Genomic DNA, 27,949 nt, shown 5'->3' with positions numbered 1-27,949 from the left:
TAGTTCATCAGGTTGTCTGGCAGTATAAAATTCATTTAAATGAACTTAGATGATATGCAGGGTACATAAAAGGTGATGCATACTCTATGTGTAAGACAGGCACAGTTACACAGTTTCATTCAGTTTTGGCTTTTGGGTGCTTATCAACATTTCATTTGATATCAATAAAGAATCTCCTTCCTAATGTAGATTTTCCAGGAAAGAGCATAATTGTACAGAAATGCTCCAGAAAATCATCTGCACTTGCTATGCAAAAATGACAGCCAGGAGTGAGTGACTTGCTTAATAACAATGAAGATTTGTTCCAGCTTTTAAGTAGATGCACATGGTAGATAAATGATTTTCTCTCTGGCCATTATCCAGAAAATATCAGGGCTGATAAAATACACAGTGGATTTATTATTAGCTGACATAAAAAGTACCCAAAGACATCAGTCTGCCTACAGGCATCCACAGCACCATTCCCAACATCTGAAGGGGGCCCCAAGACAAGGTGAATCACTCTGGCCCAAAGCACCTTGACTGTCACCCTCCCTGTGTTACTGTCCTCTTGGACACTCACTGAATTTAATATTTGTGTTACAACTGCAAACTTTCTCTAGAAAATTCCATCCAGAATCACAGATGGACTCCTTGAGTTTGCATTTATAATGAGAGTACTCTACTTGGGCCTGCAGGCGTGAATAACACTGATTCCTTTAGGAGAAATATCTTAATATATATGATAAACTCACTAGGGACTCTGCCTCTGTCCTTCCTCCTCTGTCAAATGACACACTAACACAGCAAAGCAATACAAGAAATTAACTGTAAGGATGGTATGTTCCAGAGCTGGAAGCCTGAGTTTTGCCCTCCAGTTTTTCAGAAATATGCATTCCCCCATGATTAAAAATCATGATAATAATAGTAGTCAGTGGCAAAACCACAAAGAAATAATTTAAAATACCAATTAAAAAAATGCAGTTCTTTAAGACACATTTTTACAAACAATTGCATAAATACTTAAATGTGTTTCTGAATAAATGTTAACAGTTCCAGGAACCAAACGATCTGGCATGTCAGACAAAAGCACTGGAAGGGTTTGGAAAGCCTTTACCAGAAAATGCTACCTATTCTCTGAATAATAGTCAGGGGTAAAAGAATTGCATGGATGAGTGCCTGTGATCGCCCTACAGACAACACAAATCACAGGGTTAGGCACTGTCCCCAGTGAAATCTGTGTATCTCACTTTGTGAAAATATTGCAAAAAACATGAGCCATAACAACAGGAAATTGTCATGGAGGAAATGGCATTAGCTTGCCTCAAAACATGTGGCAGGCATTACACAAAAGTTCAACCTAAATGGTCATAATGGACCCCTTCTGACTTTAAAATAACTTCATCTAAAAGAGGGGTGGGAGCCTTTTAGCATATAAAAAATGTAAGTAGAAAAACACATGAGAAATAAACCTTAGGTTGTGAAATTTTAATAGCAGATCAGAGCTCCACTCTGTATAAAGAAAGCTCAGGGTCATTTCTATAAACATCTCTCGCTTGTATTCAAGTCTTATCAGCTGACCAGTGTAATCTTTCTAATTGTCTTTTTTTCCTCTTCCTGTTTTATCTCTAATCTATGCTGAGAGTAGGTCTTTTGTCTATATTCAAGTAAAAATTGCACTTATACCAAAACTTGTGCATGAAAGCCTGTATTTATGAACTACCTTACTCTGTTTCCAGATGAAAGAATTTTAAATTAGCTTTAGATAAACATTCCTGTACAGACTCTGAGATGAAGCAAGTCTGTATAACCCCACTGATTTCAATGAAGTAAAGACTTTTTAAGCCTACTATGGGTCTGGACTGCAGGTTTCTGTAAATTTGAGTGATATTCATCTTTGAGGCTTTGAACTTTATCTCAAGACTATTAATTGTATAAACTGCACACAGTATCTCTTAAAGAAAAAGGAGTATTTTACTGAGGGCTTACAGTAAATACCCACATCACCATATATTTAAAGTAACTGATACAGAAGGTGTTTTAAACTACACTAATGCTTTGTAAAATATTAAAACCCATGGTGCTCTGAGCAAACTTCAAGCAAATTTGTGGCTTTTAACAAATAAAGTTGGAAACTACTTAATCCACAGGGAATTACAATGCCCAAGAACATAGGAAGTTTTGGGACAAAAGGCACAGGAATAAACTTTCCCTGCTACAAAAAGGTATCATCACAAACGTCACCAGCAGTGGCTTAAATTACCCTTAACTAAAAAAGAGGATGCTATTTCCATAAAGTGATTCACATAAATTTTTAGCATAGATGTGAATCTGCACATTTTGGGAGTCCTGTGGTTTTGCAGTCCAGAAAGAGGGTGGGTTTTTTCTCTCCAAGTTCCTTACGGGTGTAAGTGCATCGCGCTACCTGCCGCCACGAGCTAATGAAGGGCCTCAACAGATAATTCCTACAGTGGCAGTTTGGCATTTCCCACCTTGATCAAGTGTAAAGCAACCAAACCACTCATACACACCCAAACACCAGCCCCAACAACAACTGCCCCCTCCTCCTGCCCCAAACACTGGCTGAACAGCTTTCAGTGTTGAGGAAAATAATCCCACAAAAGTTGCTTACATGCCCAGGTTAAACAGAACATTTGGCTGCAGATTTAGCCTAGGTCTGCCAATTAGAAAGTCAGAGACATTCTAAGTTATTTTCAGAAGGAGGAATATTGTAAGCAGTGTGGTCACATTTTTCACAACCCAAGGTGCTAGTGGGCTGCAGGGGGTACACGATTAGCAAAGGCTTACGGCAAGTTCTGCCCCCGATCTGCATGAAGAACCAGAATTCACATCAAGAGCACACACAGACCTCAGGCAGTTTATGGCCTATAGTTAGGAACGACATGCTAAACTTCTCCTAAGTATAATGTCAGACACACTGCAGTGGTATTGATTAACCTAATTTTTCTGTGCGTTTCACTCTTGCTGTGGTGACAAACTGCACCATTACAAGCTGACACAAAGCCTGAAACTGCATTTAGAGTAATGAATGCCTTTCCATGGCACAAAAGGGGCAAACCAAAGAAGTATTTAGCCTGAATTAGTAGCAAATACTGGAAATAGGCAGGTAATGTGTTTCTCCTAAACTGCTGCTCCTGTGTTGAGAAATGGTCTGGTTTTCTTCCTTTCCCCGTTCTTTTTTGCTCGTCTTTTATAAACAGAAATTCTACCAGAATCATCCAAACAGGTCTCAGTGGCTCAACAGGGGTTCACACCCTTCAGCATCAAATACCAGACTATGTCTGCTGTCAGCTGCTGCCAGGAGATGTCCAACACCCATTATTCCCCTGTGCTTCCCTCCTCTCCCCAGATAAGGTTAAAACCAATAAATAACATTTCAATGCAGGTTTAACACAATAAACCCAAACACATTATAAACTACAAACCAGCATGTGAAGAGAAACTCAACAGTGCCAAAGAGAAATGGTACTGGTCTCTCAAAGGACAAAGCTACCCTTTTCTGAGGACTGGGACCTACAGAAAACTTCCTCCTTGCATCTTCTCCCTTCATTTCAGTGGTAATGTGTGTTTCCAGTCTACTAATCCACAGCAGTTAATGACAGTCCTCAGAAATGTTCCAGCATGTGACCTGAAGTACGATGAGGTGAATGCCACTTACTGATTTGTTATTAAGGGATACTTTGGATGTTGGTCAGCCACTTAGACTATGAGATGCCACAGAAACACAGGACTGGAAAAGTCAGGAGAACACAGTAATGAATAATTGATTACTTAGACAATGCCTAGGTTAGATATACTCAGGATTTCCAAAACAAGATGACAGTTTTATAATTTAAAAAACTGATACATTTTTAAGAATGTAAAAATTATGATATTTTAGTATAATTTTCAGTTATGCAAGTACATGCATTTCTGATCATTTTTATCAGTTTACACTAGGAAATGAGGCTAAAATATTGAAAATAAATAAATGAAAACCTCCCCTAAAAGCAAAATTATTATCAGGGTGGGGTAGATGGGTGGGTGATAATGAGATCTCATCATGGAAAAAGTAATCATTCCTTGGAAACCCCATGAATGTGCATATATCATGAATATACATATATATCTTGCACACAAGGTGTGTAACTGACTCTTTATGGTGCACCCATCAGGAGGAGCAAACCCCTGTGCTGCCCAGTGCTGCAAAAAACAATACCTGCTTTATAGTCACCAAGGTTATTGAGTCTTGATTTCAGCTTTTCATGGCATCAATAATGTGTTTTCTTGACTTCAAGGGAATGAGAGATAAATATTGAGCCCAGATGAGTAACCAGGAATTTACCTGAATTGTGTCCAGGTTGTGTCCACAGTGGCAATGGGAAAGATGGTGCATCGAAGTTCAGTATTTTTTAGTTTTGGACTCATTGTAGATTTGCATTCCTGCCTTCCATTCCCACACCAAAATGCACCTAGAAGATAGAAAACACACACCAAGGATACAGGGACTTTTTCCAAAGATACTAACTTAGAAAACTGTCCATTTCCCATTTGGAGGGAAGAAGTGCAGTTAAATTAGTTCACTCAAGCCTGCTTTTCTCTAAATGTTTCCTAACTGCCATCCTGGGGGAGTTACCAAAATGGTTCCAAAGCTTAGGAGGGTACAGCTTCCAGATCTGTAGCTGACCAGTTCTCTTGAGGAAGGGGTAGTATACAGACCATAAGAAGATGAAGAGTGGATCTTTTCTATCATCATCTTTTGGTCCATTAACCGACTGAGCAGATGAGACCTGCTTAGTGTATATTAATTAAAATGGCCAAATTTCTTAGTACGAAGGCTTAGGATTAAAAAGGATTAGCATATGTCAATCAATAATTTCAAAAGCCATCATTAGACTTCATTTCTTCTTTTTATGTTTCTAATGGAGTATGGTGTGTCTTAGAGAATAACATCTGTTGAATGTATTAATCTCCAATTGGTACTTGAATGTATTAAATCCTTATTAAGCTTTTTTTATAATTTGTCGTCTAAATGATAATTTATGTCTTTCCTTTATGCCTCTTTAGTTTTAAATGAGGAACATTAAACGAGAAGCTTGTTATAGGGAAAAGCAGCAGAATTTTCTGGTTAACCTTATCACATGAGCAGCCGAACACAATTCTGAAGGGCATGTAGGACTTTGGTGTGACTTCTCTGAACGTGTCTGACCAAATGCAAAGAATTAAAAGACTCAAACCCTGTTTTTTGCCATTCAGTTCCCAAAGTTCTGAGAAAGCGAGCCTGCTACTTTTAGGATATTTCCTCTACATTTTTGGCAACTGAGTTTTATTTAAAAGTCCGTGACTCCCTAAGATACGTGACACTATGCAGAAGGTGCTGCACGTAATATAAAGTCATTAATTCAGTCATACTGCATTTAAAGCTTGCTGTAAATCTGTAGGCAAGTTTGCAAGCCTACACTTTATTTTTTTAGATGAACCTTAATTTTGACAGAATGTCCCCTTAACCAAATGTTAAAGAGTGGAACTAACACACGGAACTGAGCATAAGGCTAATTTTGGAACATTTCTTCACAGTCTTATTGTCTGAAGCAAACCAAGCCACCATGCCTTCTTAGGATTCCTTTACATCTAATTTAGAATTTGTTAAATTGCCCTTTCTAGAAACAAGTCATATTCTTATGCCCTCCTTTGATGCTCTCATAGCTGCGAATTCAGCCCATTGTTGTCAAGAAGATCTTTTCTAACACCTAAAGAGGAGTTGTGAATTCACTGCCACCTACCAGAAAAGTATACTGGTGTTTGGAAATTATCTTTGCAATTGAAAATCAAATTTAAAAAAATAAAATCAAGATTTAACCATTAACATATTTTAGAGAAAGACATTCCTAACAAGGTCTTCTACTGGGGAGGGAATTGCTCAAGCCTCAGAGCAGAGCATTCCTGCTCAGTGGAGTTACAGTTTCCAGCCCCAGCTATTTCAAATATGCCCTTTCTGTTTCTAAAGCAAGCAAAACCAACTCTAGTGGAGAACTGCAAAGCAAAAGCTAGATGAGCTAAATAACTTCAATCCTTTGGAAAACGTGAATCTCAAGGTCTGGCTTTTTTTCCATGTCCATGCAGTGTTTTGTCTGTGGATCTCTGAGCTGCAACTGCAAAAATCAGGCTCCAGTTGGCACTGGCTGCCTGTTAAGATGCTATGACACTGAAGTAAGATTATTTTTGCCTCACACATGCCAAAAGGTTCCCTTTAAATTAGCAGAAAGTATAAATTTCTTAATGCTTTTTAACATAAGGACTTTATGCAGCCGTTCTGTGTGTGTATGTGCGTGTATGTCGGTGTGGGGGAGCAACGTGTGAAAATCACATCTAAGCCAATGGGCTGTATTCTCTCCCAGAGAGTTAAGCCATGATGAAAACCTGTGTCTTTCCAAAGCATTCAGACATAAAGCTTCAAGGCAAGGTCAGACCTGTAAATCTCAAAGTATTACTGTTGTAAAGGTACTCATGTCTAAACCAAACTCTGAGCAGGGAGCAGTATGTGTCTGCCACAGGCTGCTCTGAGCTCGATACAGTGAAACTAATGTGATTTCATTTACTGTCCAGCTTTTATGCAAAATGTTTAAAATTAGTTTCAGGGCCATGACTTGAGAATTCTCATGTATTGATTAGGTGATGAGGCCTGCACACACAGTGCCTCCCAAGTGAAAGAACGTGTCAATATAACGAACAAACTCATGGCAACTTCAAATCTGCAGCACTGCCTAGACTGGACAAGTCCTGGAACAATGTAAACTGACCTGTGCTTCCAGGTGCATAAGAAAACTTCTCTGAACTATAAGGAAGAAGAAAACCAAAAAAGTAAACAAAATAATTCCATTTGCCTGAGGACTTCTATGTAACATACAGTCTCAGCAGCTCGTCACACGCAGCCCTCCTTCAGCAGCTGCTTATTTTGGTTATGTTTTATTCCAGACACATATTTGTGTATGCTTTATTCCAATTATGTTACTTTGGCATAGCAGAAGAATAGATATAACAATTAGTAGTCCCATGTTCCAAGTTACACCAGTGGAATAAATCTAATCTATTAAAAAAAGGGAAAGAATTGTCCTCATGAGGTTTGTGATTGGAATTTGTCCATTTTTAAAATAGATTCTAATAGAAAATTTCTGAATTATGTTGGCAATTAAAACTATGACAAACATTTTTGAATATTCATGTCACTGGGGATTTGGTTAATTTCTTCAAAGACGACAGAATAAGTTTAAAATTCAAGTCCTCTTGTAATGGTCATGTGTGTTAAGCTTAAATCACATATGTTTACAGAAAAGAAATTCTAAATGCAACATTTCCCCTTCTTAGCAATTGCATTCCCACTGCCTCTTTAAATGACTGTATTTCAAAATTAACATCATTATTTATTTGAATGTCACTTCTTTTCCAGCACAGTACTAGAGAGACTTATGCAGTGAATAAATTAAAAAAAGGTATGAGTCATTAACTATAATGTGCTACTGACAGAACAGAAGCAAGAGGAACACAAAATATATACAGTAAGAGCAATAGCAGTAACTAAAGATGAACAAATCAGTTTAGATAGGATAAAAAATGACTTGCAATTACCCTGAAAATCACAGTGAACAGGATCTGAACATTTTTGCACTTTAAATGTTTCTGTACTAACTTCATTCCTTTCAGCCACTGTTTTCAACTTTCACCCACCATGAATTCTTTATTCTGGCCAGGATCTGAAATTAAATGATGAATATAGCACTTTAAACTCAAAGGCCTAAAAAGCACGTCACCAAGACAGACATTGTCATTATCCCTTCTTTACCAGTCAGGAAATAGAGACTTGCAGCTTCAGAAAACATCTATATTTCCAGAGGATTCCATCTCACCATTACTTGCTAAAGGGACACACAGACCGAATAGAGTTTTGCGTGTTCTAGTGCCTGTGGAAAAAACCTTTTCCTAACTGTGAAGTTCACATATAAGAATTTAGAAATCCTTGGAAAAATGTGTTGAAAATGTACTTTTAAAAGATCAGCTCAGCAAGTAAGCTGCTCAGACCATCCTTATGATTTATTGTAAGTTCAGAGGTTCAGAAACCAAACTAATTTTTAAATTTTCTCTCCAATACACCAACATTTTCAAGTGCTCCTTGAAGATGCCTTGATGTCAGATACTAACAGATAACCTTTCTGGTATACAACATGATTTAATGAAAGACTTTTTGCATACATAAATTTATCTAACCAGGGATTTATGTGCTGTATTTCCTTTGAGTTTTTATTTCGCAGCTTTAAATTTACCATAATTCTGTCCGGAGTAGAAGAGGCTGTTCTTTTTAAAGACATGAAATTACTGGTAAGGAAGCTTCCTCTTCTGGATATTCTTGTTAAAATTCAGAGTTAAGAGCACAGATCAAGTAAATTTCATTATCACTTTTAGTAGCTTAACAACTTCCATTTACTTAGCACTAAAATGTAGTAGAGGGGCCAGACAATTTTCCAAATATATAAAAATAGCAGATATGTTCAGATATGTGTGCAATGGCACATAATGTCTTTATGACAAAAGAATTACCAAGATGATCTTGTATGTGCTTTCAATATTATACAGCAACGTGTTTTATGTTCTTCAGGTGGATAAACCGTGAATATTTTATCCTGCTTAACATAAACCCCTTCATACACACACACTGATATGATGAGAAAGGACAATAATGCATTTTAAAATGATTTCTTGCAGGTGTGCAGCATATTTGGTATCTTCAAACTTAAAAACAGTTTCCAGCTACAGCAGCCTTAAATTATCTTTCAAAGTGTTGTATTTTGCAAACTAAAGAGCTTAGCTCTAGCAACAATACATGTTGGTTCTGGTTTTCACTTAACCAGCATTACAAAACACATGAAAGGTTCACTGTGTCACAGGGCAGTATTTTGAGTCTGCTTTTAAAATAAAAACACTTTGCTGTTGCATTTACATGGTACTAATACATTTACAGCATCAAATCATCATTAGTGCTAGATTAGAAAAATTTGCTTTCAGGTGTTAAAACATGGAGACCGTAAAGGGTTTAAATCACCAGGCAGATCATTCCTGTTTAAATGTGATGTTTTTCTTTGCATGGATTGTGACAGTTTAGGACCTTTATAATTTAAATAATTTTCTATAGTTTTCAATGATTTATAGACCTTTTTTAATGGCTCTCTTTTTTTTCCTCAAAAAATAATGTTTACCACTAGAGAGAATGTATGTCATTAGCTATGGACCCTGCAAATAGCTCTGTTTACGTGAGCTTCTCTCACCAACAGCTGTGCAATTCTGCCTCAATATCTCTCCTCCATCCATCTTGAAAACCTTGTAAATAGGTGTCAGAGAAAGATCCAAAAATTGGTACCTTTCAGAAAAGACTCTCTTGTTCAATAGTAATATTGAATCGTTCACCAGTGAAACAAAAGTAGCTTATTTGCATACAAATATTTATCAAAAGTATTTCTTAATTGTTCTGTGTGAAGGGTTAGTATACTTATAAAACCAGTTTCAGATCCTTTATGCTCATACATCCATGGACTTAATATTTTTCAGATAATTTGTTGATTGACCTGTTACTTTTATGGTCAAATCCATGTTCCAAAAGCAGACACATTAAATAGAGCAAGTTCTTAATTTCCAGCTTTGTTTCTCTATGCCATGCCCAAATTAGATTTCTAAAAGTACTGTGAATTGTGCCTCTGTGAGAATATCTCCTGACAGAAAAAAGGGATTTTTCATTACTTTTCAGGTTTGAAAGATATTTTCTTACAGTTGAAATCAAACTCTTAAAAATCCAAGTAACCCAGGAAATTCAGCCACAATCATGAAAACTTGGTTTTGGACTAAAGTGATGAAAGATCAATCAAAGAGTAACATCGTGAAGAGCACCCATTTCCTATCAAACCCAGAATTTGGTAAATTCTGGATACTTTTAGTTATAAAATCAAATGCTGTTGGAATCTGTATCCAATGAGCTCCCGCATACGGAATCCCTCAATATATTTATTTCAGCAGAGTTATTCAGCACCATAAAACTCTGGAGAACCGGCTTTTTGGATCTTCCTACAAGTAAAAAAAATCCATCTCCTTTCTTCCATAAAAATACAACTGACTTATACTTTATTAAAACTTTGGAATAAAGCTGGAGAGAGGAAGAATGCGACTTGTGCAACCCAGTCAGTGATTCATGACTACTGTGATACTAGCTGCAGATCACCTGCTAGGTAACCATGACATCACATAGTCACTGGAAGTTTAAAAAACAACAAAGAAGGCTCTACCTTCAGCAGGCCAGAGTTAAACAATTCCTTTGCCATTGACTGGGTGAAGCGGGAGACAGAGGACAGAAAATTCCACTGTTGGAAATACCATCTGGGAAGCAGATCTGAGCTGTCTGGAATCTATTTCAAGTGTGCAAAAGCTTTTGCAGAATTAATTCTGCTATGCAAACAAACAGAGGGAAATTCTGCCATGCATTGTGCCTAAACAACAGAAATGCTCTTGATGAAAAGCTGAAGACCATGTCCAGATCCCTGCCTGTACATTACCAATATTCCTGCTGGTTTTGGCACAAATGTGGAGGATTTACCTGCTGATGTGGTCCAGGAGACTCTTAGCTAGTATTGTACAGTGAATGCAATGGATTTCTTCTGTCTCTTAGTGCTGTTTTTAAAATTGCAAAGGCTCCAGTTGGAAACCTTGATCTTTCATATTGATTTAAACTCTTTCTGTTGGTGTTTATGAGTGCCTGCTGGTTTACAGCTATCTTATCCTCAAAATATTAAAGCAAGAGATAAAAAAACTCTTCTTGTTTCACAGCTGTACTCTCAGTAACTGGTTTACCAATATTTGGTTGTATTATTACTGGGAAACATTATTTATTTATTCACTCATTTGTGTTTCAGTTAATTTTTAAGAATTTTTTGGGGGGTGCTGTGTTCAGGAAAGCAGCTCACTTCAGATGAGCTTCATTTAGAATTAGCTTTTAAAATATAAATTCCAGCCTGTCTGCATTTTTCTAGTATTGAAAAGAGAGGCTGAGGTTTGCTTAGTATTCCTTATGACTCTTCAACTGTTCACTTCAAAGAGGAACCAGGAAAGTAAGAGATTTTCCAAACATTCCAGAGAAGAGTGCTTTGTGCATGGAAGTGTTCTTGGAAATAGTTGAAACTTTGGGATTTTTCCCATTTCACAGTTACTATCGAACCTCTGGGGCCCTGGTGTCCAAGCACATAAACCCTTTTCCCATGACCACAGATCATGATCTGGTATCTTCTGATGTCTCTGGATTAGAACAATATCTCACTACTGTGTCATTTAAGACCAATGGTGAGATCACTAGCCAGGCATTGTGCCCTATTTCTCTTTTCACCTACCTGTGAAATAGAGCTTTGGAATGGAATTAATTTGGCTGGTTTAGAGTACTTTCAGATACGAAGATGAAAAATACTTCTGCATCCATAAAAATGTTATTATGTCCTCAATTAATTAGATAAAAACATCAGGAAGAAATTGTTGTGAACTGTCTATGTATGCCTTCAGTTTGTTTTAGAAAGCTTCCTTTCATGTAATCCACTGGGAATGATCAAAGGGTTCACTGTGTGAGAAACAACTTTTTCAGTCTCTTTGGTCAAAAATTGCAAAAAAGCTTCAGAAGACAAAACAGTATCTTGAGGCTCCATATTCCTCAAGCAGTCAAGTCTGTTGTCACTTGAAAGCACTCTCTGAGCTGCAAGAAACACAGACACTGCCGTCCTTACAGAAGTTATTTGAAAAGGTTTGCATGCTTTTCCTAAAAATATTTGGTTTCTATTGACTGCTGTTGTAAAACATGTAAGGATTTCACAAAGACAATCATTTGAAATTTAATCCAATTGCCTGTTTTTCTGAAAACTCTCAAACATTTAGTTAACCATTTGATATTTCTGGTCATTTATTTAAGCCAGAAACAATGCAGTACAGTATCTGTCTATCCAGGAGCTGGAGTAGGATGCCTTGTGCTCCTTCTAAATAAAATAAAAACCTCAAGAAGATGTGAAATTCAAAATGTTATTGATTCCAGAGATGTGATGATTCAGGTAGTAAGTTGCACATGAAATCCTAACCTTTTCAGCTCTGCCCATCATTAACATGTAATGGAAAATTCAGTCAGGTGGTGATGACAAAATATTATAGCTATGGATAAAAGGTAAGCTATTCATCACCACTGGGCTCATTTGTATTACTTAAATAGACTCCTGGACATGCAGTGATAAGATGCTTTACCCTGGGGCATGACAAGCCTGTGCTTTGGGAAATTGAAGGCAATGCATTTAGATTTCTGAAGCACGATTACATCCTCATCATTCAGCTGAGGCAAAGTTGTTTTCTCTCAACTTCCCCCTTAATTGTACAGAACACCAGACACCCAGTATCAGCTGATGTAGATAAGTACATATTGTGATATCATAGTGGGCAACAGGACAATTTCCAACATGACAATTCTGACGTTGCACCTTGTGTGGTAAGACCTTGGGACATGTTGAAGAGAGAGGATGTGAACTCTTCTCCCCTGGAGATGTCAAAACTAGAGAAAGCCATTTGCAATATCATCTGCTTGGTCCTGCTCTGGCTAAGGTAATTTGACTAGATGGCCTCCAGACATCCTTTTCCAAACTAAATTATTCTATGATTATACAACTATTACAGTTCATTCCCAATAATGATGGAGCTAAAACTGATATACACAAACTTTTTTGTATCTACATCTTTCTCTGACATTACCTCCACCCTTTTTCTGCCCCTTGAGTCCTAAAATTGGTGTACCAATCTTCTTTGAAGAGAAGCAGAAGCATGGGGTTGCACTAAGTTGCTAGCACCTCAAGTTCTTCCATGGCAGAAGCACTGAAGCTCATGTTTCCACTTAACTCTGGGTCTGCCTAGAGCATTGGTATAAATTTGCTAACACTGCGCTTAATTCCTCATTCCTCACTGGTTTGCAGTTTGATGGTATATCCAAACTCACTATGTAAGGTAAGATTCACATATTTGTGATACTCACTCTTTGTGCTTTCTTTTTCATCTGTGAAACAAGTTCCCTTTAGCTCCCAAGGCTGCATTTCTTTAATGACCAGGAAATGACCATTTGTGATGTGTGTTAATAGACCTGGCGCCTCTAGTATTGTTCCTTCCTTGCACTTTCCAGGCATCTGCAATTATCCTGTATTTGAACTTTTGGGGAGTCTCTCCTATATTCCTCTGCTTTTCTTCAACAGCCTTCAAGCTGTGGTTCCCTGATAGCATAGCTAATGTTTTATTAGCCCAACCTCATCACACATACATCTTTATTCCAGAGTCACTATTCAAAGACACATCTATCTACAGATAAATATAATGATTTTGTAATTCATTGAAAAAAATATACACTAATTACTGGAATATGTGCATTATCAAAATTATTTTACAAGGAGTCATGGTAACTCTGAGCAATTTTTACCCCAGGAAAGAACAAAGATTCAATTTCTCTCTTTGCAGGATATGCAGCTTTCTCTACTCTTCCATGTATTATGCACCTGCACCCACACAAAAGGACAAATCACAGCATTAACTCCACCATCAATTTTTTGTGTCCTAGCAATCTTTTCCAATAACACACATTCTCAGGTTGCTGCTTCTTAGCATCCATTTTGCTGCTCTCAAGTCCCGAATTTATGAAGTGGTTATAATTAAAGAAGTTTCACATATTACAAAAACAATCAATCTGTGACTGTTTGTTTAATTTTTAAATGAATTTTCATGAACTGTTCTGACTCCTTTTTGAGTTCTCTGGCTGGGGATTACTGGCAGGAAGGCTCACTTCTGAATCCAAACCTTTTAAGCAAAATACTCCTGAAAAGTATAGAGATGTCCAGTTATTCACAATATTTACCTAGTTATAATTGTGGCTGAGAAGAACATCAGGCACTGTTTGAAGTTGCCCATCTCATAAAAGACATTGGCAAATATGGCAGACAAAATATTCAAGGTGTCTGTATATTTATAACATATAATCTACAAGTATTATGAGAATAATTCTTAGTTAGGATAAGAAAAAATAGTTGGATGGTACCTGCAGCAGCTACACAGTATATCAACTTTGTGAAATGACTTATGCTTAGTTATTTCTTCAGATTTATATTGTCCATATTTTCCCATGTGCTTAATGATCAGCACAGTCTAGAAGCTTTTGATGTTTGTGTGTTCAAAGAGGTAGCCAAAGTTCCCTGACCTAGACACTGTCGGATGTGACCTTCTGATACAGCTGAGAGCTGAGTGTGGTGGTCTAACCCCAGATGGCAACTGAGCACCACAGAAGGAATTCATTCACCACTGTTCATGGCCAGGTAGATTCCCAGCCATCTCCAAGAAAGCAGGGCTCCACCACATACAACATTTACGTGGGAAGACAAAGCACCATCGCTCCAAACATGCCTCCCTCACCCCCACCCTTCTCTTTCCTTCTTAAACTATAAAACTCCTGCTCTGAAATTTACTGCTCAGTGAAATGTACAGGTATATTCATATTTTCCTATGTCACGAGACCAGATAATAGAAATATAAATATTGCATGATGTTCAGGTACTGTTCATTGCATCTGCATGAACCAGATTGATTTTGTTTTTCTTGCCTGCCAGCAAGGAAGTTGGAATATCAGAAAAGTGGCAAAGAGGCAAAGACAAAAGCAGAGGACCTCTGCAATAGGTAGTAACACGCACTAAAACAGGGGAAGCCACAGAGAAAGACATAGGGGTGTCAGAGAAGAGTCTTTGACAGGAATAGTGAGATTCACAAGAAAACCAGATTTAGAAGGCAATCTGACTTAGAATAAGTGGTAATAAAACAAAATACATCATGACTTGTAGGAGGAATTGGATTACATAAGACCTCTAACCTTCTAGCAAATTGCTTCTAAGATATGACCATAGAACAGTGGTTTTGTTTAGAATTGTAGATTAGATTATTTAAAATCCTGTATAAAACCTGTAATTCTGATAGACAGGATGCACAGATACCCAGTGACATCCTGCTTCCCCTAAAAGGTAAGCTACTTGCATGGTAGCATGCTGCTAAGGGCAGTCCTTGTAAGGGGCTCATGAAATTTATACCTTATTATCTTTGATAATTTATGTAGCCACATTCCTCATACACACATAGATGTAAAATATAATCCTGAAAGCTTTCATGGCTGAAAAAGTTGTGTGGAAGTTGTTGGGATATGCTGGGCATCTCCACAGAGCCTGGAACCCTTCAATAAAAGGAAGATTCAACCTCTCTGAGAGGAAAAAAAAAAAAAAAAAAAAAAAAAACCAAACCAAAAAAAGAGAAGACATTACCACTAGGCAGAGTTAAACACTGTTATTACAACTGTCCTAGTAATAAATGGCATATCATTCACTAACTTCCCCCTCCTGTATGGGCTTCCTGAAACACAAGAATACTTCTGACAGTGTGATAAAACAACTTTTTGTGAGTAGCCGTTGGAAGTTGTTACCAAGTACAGGTAGACTGATGGCACGAAACGTGAGGCCGCAGGGTTCCACTCCTTCAGACAGTCTTTCCCCTCATCTTCGAGAAGATGTTTTCATTTCACACAAAGTGCACTGCAAGACGTGAGTCTTGGTGGTAAAATTGGAGTCGTAGTGTAGTTTGCCAGGTCTTATAGACTCACAGGATCATAACCTAGGTTGGAAGGGACTTTCAGGTGTTAACTAATTCAACCCTCAATTCAAAACAGGTTTAATTAGATCAGGTTGCTCATGACCATGTCCAATCAAGTCATGTTCAACTATACCCTTGAAGATTAGTCAGCTTTCCTGAGTCCCTTTACATTTCAGGACAGTTTCCCAAAAATAAACTCCCAAGCAGATTCCTAAACAGGAAAATAAACTGATCTTCTGAAGCCAAGGGTGGCAGTTCTGCTGTTAATCTTGCTTATTATTGTGCATGACAGCACAGACTTGCTCCAGATGCACTGAGAGGGTCTCATAGAAGATATTGGTTCATCTTGGTAGAAGATAAACTTCAAAGCTCTATTGCACACCAAGGTATTAATGGGAAAGAAACAGATTGCTCTGATGTATTTTGGCTGAGAGGAAGGAGCAGCATTCTCTCCTCATTCAATGCACACAGTGCACAAAATGAATAATGCCACAGGAATTATCAGTTTCTATTCAGCAAACTGTAAAAGAAATACAGCTTTACAGTTCTTACAAGATCATTCAAGCATAACTACTTCAGATGTACTTTTTTTCCTTCCTATGTGTGTATGCACACACATACTCACAGTGGTAGTATGTAGGTACATAAGCACTTCATTAATAAATACCACAGCACCTTATTTCCTTTACAAGAAGTCAGCAATGAGGTAAGTTCTGGTTTCCAGCATTCTGGAAGAAATCATGCTTTTATTGCTTGTATGTTGAGCATAACATTCAAGATAACAGATCCTAAGAAATAAAAGCAAGAACTAGCAATGGCTTTAACATTCTCCTTAATGAAAGCAAAGTATCTCTGTGTCTATATAAAATTCAGTAAGTGTGAGCAAAACCAGACTTTGTACTCATTTGAAATATAATTTTGTTTTATTTTGATGTCCTTCCCAACCCTACATCAGTTCAGCCACTGGAAACTCTCCTTCATCTTAGCTTGACACCTGAATGGAATTAGAAATTAGAAAATTCCTGGGAGGAAAAATCATAACTCAGCTGCTTCATTAGATAGCTAGTTATCAGTGTGAGCTCTGGTGCACAGGAAACCTCCTGCTGCTTTTTGGACCTGCTTCTGATAGCACTCTTACTGCTTTTGTCCTCTGGATATGTCTCCCTAGGAATTTCCAACCTACAGTAACCACAAGTGCTGCTACTATCTACTCACCTCTCAAGTGTTTTTATAAGTACAAAAGGGACTCTTCCCTTTCTCATCTTCCATAAAGTAAGATGCTGACCTTCACAGTTTTCTACTAGTGAACAAAAGGATGTGAGAGACCGAAGCATCCATGGGAAAGAAGGAAAGTAGTTTTGATGAAAGCTTCTGCAGGATCTTTTACCCTGATTATCCTGGTTCAAGCAGAGCAATTTTAATTTTCTTTCTTCTTGTATGTGTGTGCATATAAACCTTATGAATACAATAAAGAGACAAAACAGTAACGAAGCCTTTTCTTGTTCATCTGTGAGATCATTAGATGACTCAAATATAGTCTGACAATATCATCAATTATTTTTCATACTTAACTCCTGGTATGGGATTAGAGAACCCTTGTTCTAAAAGCATAGAACAAATCTTTCTAAAGGACATCATATGCTTAAAGTGCCACCAGCCTAAAACATGGAGAAGGAAAACCGACACAAGGATATGTGAACTGTCTTTCCTAAGGCTGCAGGATATGGGTAGTCCTATACCCACTTAATACTAATTCAAAAAATAGCATGAGAAAACAGAAGACTTGGAGAGGATCAGGAATCAATCTCTGAGTGTGAGAAAGTGAGGAAAGCAGTATAAGAACTCTGACCAGCCTTTGTCTCTCCATTACCCTTCTGGGTAACTGCATGAACAACGGAGCCAAAGAAAAGGAGAGGGTGAATGGACTTGAAGTTCAGAGCCCTCACTTTGCGGCTGTATAAGGTTCTCCTCCTTCTGACTATCCTTCCTCTAGGGATAGTAACAAGACAAGGTAGTTTATGTAGAATAAGCTGCTGTGGAAACACTTAAAGCAGTTCAAGTTTGCTGAACAGACCTGAGTGTCCTCAACTAATCTATGTAAAGATATTGGAACGGCAAGGTAAAGGCACATGGACTGTAGGGTGTGCAGGAATCACTGGCTATGGATATGAGTTTTTTCAAATTCATTCAAAAAAATGTACAGGGGATGTGAACAAAATGGACAAATGAACTGGAGTGGGAGGACCCTGGAGTGTAAGGATTTGAGACATAGGTGTTGGAAAAGAAGGGGACAAATCAGCCAAGCAGGTTGTTATACTCAAGGTAGTTGGATTGCAGGGAGCTGGAAATGAAAGGGAGTTGTGATTTGTTTGTGCTTGGGATGAAAGGAGGGGTGGGAAAGAGCAAATTGTCACAGTTGTCAGTTGTGTCCACAGAGGGTTTTTAGGACTAGGACCTCTCACTTTCTCTCATTGTGATAAGAACTGAAAACACCCTCACTAACTAGGTTAACATAAACTTAAGGGGCTACTAAATCAGGGCAGGCTGACCAAGAAAAGACTCTGCACTTACCTACTTCCCAAAAGAGAAAGTCAGACTGTATAGTCTGACCCCTATTAATTTTGAGGGATGACCATGACTGTGACATACGTTATCATATATGTATTTGTATCACCTGAATTGAAAACCAAGTGTTTTAGTAGTTGCTTGCTGATAAGGCACAAGTCACACCCTGAATATATGGACACTTCCATTCTTTTACACTGAAATCTGAAGCAGTACCCATCAGCAAACCTTCCAAACAGAACATGACTGAATGAAGCACTAAACAAAACCTCACACACAACCAGGTCAGCCCCTGTGGAGCATTTAGTTAAGCACTGCTAATGCACAGGAGGAATCCACGACACACTATCAAGGTACTTTCTGTGGTGGTCACACACTTTTCATGACAATCAGAAATGCTGTTGGCTTGATAGATCCTATGAGAGCTTTCATCTTACCCTAAAATGACACTCAGGATAATTGCAATAAGACTGTTGCTATATGCAGAACTGACTGATTAGGAGACATACCAGACAAGCAGCACGTATTCTCCTTGCCTGCATTCATACAGCCTTATAAACATTTTGATGATAGGTTTATACTTCTCACTGACATATCTATCAAGCAATACAAATTCAAAACAAGCGTGACTAACAACTGACTCCTGTTATGACATACTGTGAGAAACAGGCTGGCATGTAACCCATGCTGTGTGCTACTTTGACCTTGCATCATCTCTCCATGGCTTATATATGCTTTAAGCCAACAATAAATGTTTTAGTCCATAGGTTATGGAACTGTCAAGTGCCTAATATATAAATACTGGAGTTTGGGTTTTACTTAATCAGCTGTTAATAAACAAATAAATAAATAGAACTCATGTTAGCTAGCAGAGAGGCACATGTTATTACCTAATAAGATAGAAAAAATTCAAAGAAGTGTGGATGTCCCTGTAGCACAACCTAATGTAGTTACATTAGTTTTCTTTCGTTATACCCACAAGTGTAATCATGCAATGATTTGTTTGTTCTTTATTCATATTAGAGATATTTGCTATGAATTTTTCTGCTTTCAAGTCCCATGTTCATAAATGAGAAATACTTTCTTTTCTAATATGAATTCCTAATTTAAAGAGAGAAATTGCAAATGTCCCCTTCTAAATAGAACAACTCTAACGAAGTATGTAGGGAACCATGTACAGATGACAGTGACTCCAGGGCTACATGCACAGAGACAACGTGGCCCAGATTCATTCTACTTAGTTGCTTTAATGTACATGACTAAATTAAGAGCACAATTGCTGTAGGCTGTCTGAATTGTTAATGGAGAGAAATGAGCAGTTTCAAATGACAGTTTACTTGGTATGAGACCTAAGTAATGCTCTGAATGCGCCTTTCTCTCCCCATTGATCAGAACCTGGGGCACTTAGGTGTCCAATTTAGGAGTAGGTATTTATTGTTGAAATATTAGGTGTGTTATGTATTTTATGGTAACCTTGGCCCAAGGTTACTGCACGTTATTTAAATAGGACATAAGAAGAAGCCTTCTGATACAAACCCACTGTCACACCTCTGGAACTAGGCAGCAAGAGTATTAACCAGGTGGGAATGAATAGCCATACATCATTTAAAAATTATGTGTCTGATGTCCCCTGGAGGAAAAGTAAAACTGTATTATGTCATCTCTCCTGCATGTTAGGAAAAAAGAAGAGATGTAAGTGATATAGTTTGGAATTTCAAATACATGCATACCTTTGTGTATCCTACTCTGAGGATTAGGAGATTTTTCTGGATGGCTTCACTGTGGTACACATTTTCCTGTGTACGAGCTATCAGATGAACAATGTTGGGTTTATGTTATTGCAAGGATTCTAAAGCAGGCATTGGAATATTGCAGGAATTTTAAGAGTTAGCTTGGGAAATGGGGCACATAGCACAGCATTTTTTCATTACCAGTTGGTGGGTGTTCTTCATTTGGTTGCCCAGGTACAAGCTGCACATCTTCAGAGATTTTATGTAGCACATAACTGGAAATAAGGACATTTAAGGCAAACACGTCACAGAAGATATTAGAACAGTGAAAGAAAATAAAGTATGGCCCATTGCTAAGTGGTAATCCAAACTGCACGTGTTGAGAAACATGGACCTAGATCAGTTTCCCTTTTGACAGAACGGTGCCAAAAGAGCTTTTTAAAATTTTTTTACAGGAATTGATATTGAGATAATTCTCTAAGGACATGGACAATTATATTCACCTATCTGATTACATAGTTCATCATATAAAGGAATTTCTGCTTCATCTCACACTATATCAGAAGGCAGCCTGTCCAGTATTTCCTTTACATGGTTCTATGGTACAAAATATGTCTGGAATTTTTTTTCAACAAATTTTATTAATTTAGTTCATCTGAATGTCACTGGTATTTTTATGAGCCAAAGGCTTTATTGGCAGTTACATGAGGAACAGGAATGCTATGATTCAGTCTGTGCCAACCTGTCACGATTTCCTGGATGCTTAGTGTGTGATGGGTCCTGCTTCCCTGGGAAACACGCCAAAATGGTAAAACTTAAGTTTTATGCATGTGAGAGAAAAAGAATGGGAGTAGCCCAGGCACAAATATACACATAAAAATATACATATTCTTTGGCAGAACAGACACACAAAAAGAATTTTTCCACAACAGCCCTTTTCTATGCAATGTGGTTTTTAACTGTAAAAATTCCTCCTCATGAATGCACATAGAGTCTCATTGACATAAACTCTGCCTATAAAGGAGCCTAAGATGTGAATAGATTCTTCATGTGCTCCAAAAGCTTCCTTGGGATTAGGAATTCTCTTAAAGATCTGAGAGGAATATCCAGTGGCATGGTTCAAATACCCTTGACTTAACACCTGTCTCTGAAGGGAAGAACCAGGACAGCAACATAACAATCTTCTGTCCAGATCCTAACATCTTTCAAGCATATCTTGTGCTTTGGCCAGAAGATGGCAACAATATAGTTTATTTTAGGAAGAGGACACAGGTAGAAGGTAAGGTAGTGATTGTTGACTGTCTATTAGAGACAAGCAGAAGGAGAGGATTTACCTTTTGGTTCTGCCCAGATTATTTACTCTTAGATCAGTAGCCCTAGTCATCACTCTGTTGACCCAGGAAATACTCATGGATGTGATCCTGATGGGCAACTTAAATGTCTGCACAGAATGATACCCTATGCATAAATCTCAACTAGACTCTCAAGAAGTCTTGAATTCTTAAAAAAACCCCAAACAATAAAACCAACAAAAAAACAACAACCCACAGTGCTACAGACATCATCCTACAGAATTTTTGGAACCCCTTTGTTCTGTAGTTGATTCCTCATACACTTTACATCCACCTGAAACTCACCAAGAAACAATTACTCTGATTTTATTTGTTATCAGTACACATTTCACACTGCTGAATTTTCCTGTGGCTTTCTCTCATCAAAAATTGAGCAAGTGGTACAAAGCTTTTTGGAAACAGTAGAATGAGCTATGGTCCTTGCTTCTTTAAAACTGAGGAGTGTCTCAGAGATACTTAGAAAGGTCCTAAAGTGTACCCATTATGGGACTGGTCTTCGTTTGCCCCAGGCTACCAGAGCTAGCAATGCTACCACGGGGTCTGGGCTGGTGCTGATAAATCTAGGAAGTAGCTACTATCACCTGCTTGCACATGAAGACCAAGAGAGTCATCTGAAGACCACATCTATACATTCTTTGTCAAAAACATGTAGAAGGCTTCAAGAGCCCCAGATGAGTACTTCAGTTTTTATATATATAATTTTCATAACTACAATACTTGGAATAGTAAAGACCGAAAACATTTCATTTCTCTCCTCATCCCAAGGAGCTGTGCATACTGGCTCTATGCTAACTCCTACTGAGGCAAATGGAGTAGTTTTTCTTTATTAGAAAAGAAACACCCTTAAAAAATGACATATTTTTGAGAAACACCAGAAAGCATTTTAAAGCCTCTCCCTGACAGATGATCATTTTTTCTAGGGCAGAGGAATTTGCTTTCAAAAGGATTCCTTGCAGTTTGATTTTTTTTAACCAAATAAGCATGATATGGAGCTAAATGACAAAATGTAAATTACACCTGACAGTGTAGCATGTGTTCTGCAAAATATCTGAGTGCAACACTGCAAAGTATCTGAAGGCAGAGATGTGCAAAAACCTTCAATGTGTTTTTATCAGGTACTGAATTATAAGCTAAGCTATTAATGGGTAAATTGTAGTGCAGCCTGGTCTGGTTAAAATTTGGTGGCCTCCTGTGATGGGGTTACAGTGTTAGTGGATAAGGGAAGAGCAACTTACGTCACTTGTGCAAAGTGTTTAACACTGTCCCACATGACATCCTTGCCTCTAAATTACAGAGACATGGATTTGGTGGCTGTACCTCTTGGTGGATAAGGAATTCACTGGATGGTCACACTGAAAGAGTTGCAGTCAATGGCCTGATGTCCCAGTGGAGACCAGTGGTGAGTGGCATTCCTTGGAGATTCATGTGGGGACTAGTGCTGTTTAACGACTTTGATGGTGACATGGACAGTGGGATCATGTGCACCCTCAGCAAGTTCACCGATGATACCGAGCTCTGTGGTGCAGGCAATATGGCAAATGGGAGGTCTGCCACCCAGAGGGACTTGAGGGGGCCTGTGCAAACCCCATAAAGTTCAACAAGGTGAAGTCTTTGCTGAAAATTAAGAGGAGAAGGTTCATGGAAATCTTACTACTGTCTACAAATATACAATGGAACAGTGTGGCGAAGACCAAGCCAGCCTTTCCCAGGGATAAACAATGATAACATGAGAAACAACAGAGAGAAGCTGCAAGAAGGGAAATATCAGTAGATATCAGAATTTTCCCCCTCTCCCCAAAAAGGTAGTCAGGCTTTGGAAGAAATCAATCTTCATCTTTGGAGTTACTCAGAATTCAACTGGACAAGACCATGAAACTTCTTTTAGCTGACCCTGCTTTGAGTAGAAGGTTAGACAGCATGGTCTCTGGAGGTTCCTTCTGTATTACATAATTCTGTAAGCGCTGTAGTGAATTATTCATGTTAACTACACAGATTTCACATTAGAGAATAATGTATGTTGGGAGGAATCATCATAAAAATCCTCTAAGATTTTCTGTCCCCTTACTGAACATTCCTGTACATTTCATCAGATATTTTTCAACAGTCTACTTGTTAATACAGGCAGCCTAGACCCTGAAGCCAGTAGCGATACTTCACACCAGAATCATAATGTTAATTTCATTTATTCAGATAATGCAACAAAGAGGAGAATGGGAGGTACATAGCAAGAATGCAGTGAAGCCTAGTTACCCAGCAGTTTTCATTTAATCCAAGTTGCTGGCTGTAATTTTCTCCTGTGAAATATACATTACAGAACAGTTCATTACACTTTTGGTAATTCATTATGCAGTTCCATTTCCTTTTCCCATGCTAAATATTAATTTCTGTGTTTCTATACATTTATACACATATATATGAATTTCCATCTGCCAGCTGTTCTTCAGAATAGGCAAAGTGTCTGGCTAATCTCCATGGGTTTAGTGATTCTGGTTAAAGCACAAGTATTCTGTATTTTATAACTCATAACCAAACCCATTCAAGAATGTCATTAACGTTAATAAAATTTAGCTCATGTATAGGGCTTGTCCTGCCAGCTGCACAACTTTTCAAGCAAAGAGATGTCACTAGCTGACACGTGCATTTAACTTGCAGTTACTCAGTTCTGAGCTCATATTGCATATATGTATTTTTTCCTCCAGCATGACCAGGGGAAAGATTGTCTGATGGTGCCAGAGTTAGTTCTGCCAAGGCTTATGCCAGAATAAAATTTCTATACCACCAGACTAATTTTGGAGGAGTTTTATGGCCAGATTGTCTTTTGAATGGTAGAAGTCTAAGTTGGACTAGTAGTTTTAGCTTCAATATTCAAAGATAAACTGATCCTTTACCTCGGTTGTGTAGAGAATCAGCAGTATAGTTCACACATTTTTTTGTGTCCCTATGCTGTCCCTCCTTTCACTCAAACATACTTGTAGAGCAGGAGTAAGAGATAAAATGACATCCACTCTGGGAATTTTCATTGTTTTTTAGAATTCAAATGAAGAGATGTCACTAACTGACACATGCAGTTCTTATATCACCTAGCTCCTTCTCAATACTCCAAAGTAGTTTAAAAAATAAAACTCAAAAAAAAAAACCCCAAACCAACACCTGAGCTGGTTTCTTTATGATAAAAGTAGAAGATGCTGCCAAAAATTACATCACATCATTAGGGATTTCTTCTTATTTGGACCGTAACAAGAATTTCAGAATGACTTCTAAATTAAAGTAGATTTTGAAATAGGACAGTGCTGAAGGCAAAAAGGGAGAATTCATATTCATCTCATCTGTCTGGCTATCTTGGCTTCATATTTTGGGTGGACAGAACCTTTCAAAACAGTAAATCTTTACCCTTCTTTTTTATGTCATATTAGCTACATCAAATGCTAAGATAACATGACACAAGTGGCCAGGCTTTAATAAGATCCTAAGGCAGGAGTAGCACGGCCCAAAGGGCCATAAATAAATTTATTCAGTGCCAAAAATGGATACAAGTTTGGGGAAAAATATATCTCCTGGAATTTCATGTTTCCTTCCTGCTTGGAACATTATTATTCTTGGCAGAGCATGACTGTTCTGCTGTACATGGATGGATATGTTGATGTACATGCAACTGAACTCGTCTTCAGAGGATAACATGCGGACAAGCACACAGACACTTTTCCTTTTAGCTTTACTTTTCCCATGGGACTAATTATCTTTGTTATTCTATAAGGCAATATTACTGCAAATAGATGGAGAAATGCAGTCATATTTGGAAAATCCTCACATTTCTGCAAACCAGAAACCCACAAGAAACTCGCTAACATTGTTGTCCATGAACTTAAAAGGATTTTTGCTAAAATATGTATTAATTGCATGTGGTAATTTAGAATTTTGACAGGATATTAAAGTCATTACTCCCTGCTCTATCTCTTCCTCCATAATACAGCATTCTAGATAGCAGAGTGGACAAACCTCTCGGGTCGGAATTACTTCAGCCCAATGGATTTATGACAATTACAAATATCCATGGACAGACAGGTGCCATGACAGTCTAGTTACTGTAATGAGGTTATTCTCTTAGTACTAGAGCAAACTGTTCAAATTTCATAAATGAAACACCAAGAATAGTTCAATATTCTAAATATTTCCTGTGACATAATGCATTTTAGGAATACATTATATTGCCTATGTGAAACAGCTGAGTACTGAGGTCCTCTAAACAGAAAGTTATATGCACTCTTTTGGGGGATAAACTTGAAAATATTTTCTTTATAACAAGGCTATTTTTTTCCATCTAATTGATTAAAACTTATCTTTTATTTCCACTATGGAATATATTGTGAATTATTACCATCTAAAACAAACCTGTAAAAGAAAATATAGCATTGTAATTATCCTTCTACTAACAGCACTTCATAAACTCCAGAGATCTTCAGCATATGTACATGCAGCAACCAAAGCTGCTTATCACTAACCCACACAGCAATATTTCCCGGTCTGCTACAATAGATTATATGCACTGAGAGGACAACCACCACAGTAGAGATGCCTTCTTCCTAAATTTCTCCTCTAGATCTGTAAGAGAAACCCAAAACAACCGCAGCACTACCAGAGAGATACTGTGTCTATTAAAGGCTGGCCTGGTTTTCGTATTAATATGACTGGGTTTCAGTCAGATTCATATCTATTTAATATCAAAAAGGAAAAGAAACACTTCAGTCCTGTAGCTGAAATGAGATGCTGAACTTTATGGAAACAGTTGCAATGTAGATGCCAGAACTGCACAGGAGAGCAAATATTCCTTTTTCTCATCATCTTCTGGACAGATAGGTGGGGTGCCACAGCCCTCACTGTTAATCACCATTGAGTTTAATAACCCTAGATGACCTTTTTTCTCAGAAAGATGTCCAGATGATTTTGAAATTATCATCCAGAAATGCTTGTGTCACTCAGAGACTACCTGCACACATCATTTTCCACTTTCACCCTGTCAATTTTTAGCTTCATTACTCCCTAGGTCTTTCATTGAAAGAGGCAATAAAGGGCTGATCTGTACTTGTTCATGATTTTATAGACATCTATCCCCTGCTTAACTGTCCTTTGCTTAATTGTCCTTTTCCGGGCTGAAAAGTTCTTTTTTTTTAACCTAGGGAGGCCCAGAAACGCAGCCAGTGTTCAATACAAGGGCTGTAACCTTTGGATCCACAACCTACCGCTTTTCTCTTTGTCTAGACACAACTGCAATGAGGTTTTAAACCATTATCAGTGACCCTAAGCATTATTATAAAACAAAAATATTAATGAAATTTACATTGGAATGTTCTTACTACAAAACAGGGTAGATTGAGGCAGGAATTTAGCAGCAGGAGTTGAGCAAGACATTAGTGACGTTGTTCAAGCCTAAAAAGCAAAAATTTCTACCACAGACAGTTGGAAAAAAACCCCAAACCAAAAACCTGAACAAATCCTACTTTGTTTACAATATTTCAACTGTTAACATCCAATAAATGCAAACTGTTGAAATAAGGAAATTGAATTTGCTGGGTGGAAAATTAATGACTAAAAATAATCAAACCGACTTCCTGCCTTAGAGTGAAATGTCAGCTCTACCCATGTCTGGGAAGCCTAGGACTTCCTTCAAGCAAACAAACAGAATTATTTGTAAGAAAAACCTGTTTACAGAGCAAGGGGAAAAAAATTGTTGGCTCTAACTAGCACTAAAGACAAGAGCGTTTGCTGACATTTACTTTAGACAGAGAATCAGATGAGAAACAGCACAACTGAAATATGTTAACATGTGATTTTACACAGGCAACATACAGTGACTAAAAAAACTGTTTCCAGTATGAACCATGGGTCAAAATAAAGTATTCATCACTACTTCACTGGTCACTGTTAACAGAAACCTTTCAGAACTTATATTAATTTAAAAGGATCTATGCTTTTTTTTTAGAGCTTCTTACTCATGACATTGCCAAACCTTGAGATTTAGCAAGCACAGTGGCCTGCAGTCTAATAGTTAAGAGTTAAAATCACCATTCCTCAGTGTAGGCAGTTGAGCATTTTTCTGGCCAGCTATTAAAAAAAAAAAAGCAGTGCTGGTTCCCAGTGACCATCCAGCTCTACTGGCCAGCACCGACTCCCTCTCTCTGGGCAAGGTAATGTGAAGCGAGTTGTAGTCTCTTCATTTGCCACACAGGTTCTGTTCAGTCCTGGAATTCTCAGATTTTCTGGAAAAATCCTCTGCTTCTGGTCTTCTGATCTTCTCAACACCCAGCCTCATTCTGCTTGCAGAGTTTTAGCTGGCATCATCATGGTTTATAGACTTAAGACTCTTTTCCCTCAACTAATTCACGAGTATCGATGCTGAAAACAGCATCATACCTTGCCCTCTTGTCAGGCCAAACAGTAATAGCCAAAGTTATTACTGCATTTTTAATGTGCTGTGGCTGCAAGTAATGTCAATGAGCCTCATGGGAAAGAGTTTTCAGTATCTGCATTATGGTTCTGCAGATGGAAGGTAAGTGGGAGGCAGCTTTCTTACAGGTCTTCTTTAAGGGTGGCATAAATACAGATTTC

This window comes from Gallinula chloropus, assembly GCF_964237585.1.
Source record: "Gallinula chloropus genome assembly, chromosome: 4".
NCBI lineage: Eukaryota > Metazoa > Chordata > Aves > Gruiformes > Rallidae > Gallinula > Gallinula chloropus.
Note: the sequence above shows the minus strand (reverse complement) of the source record.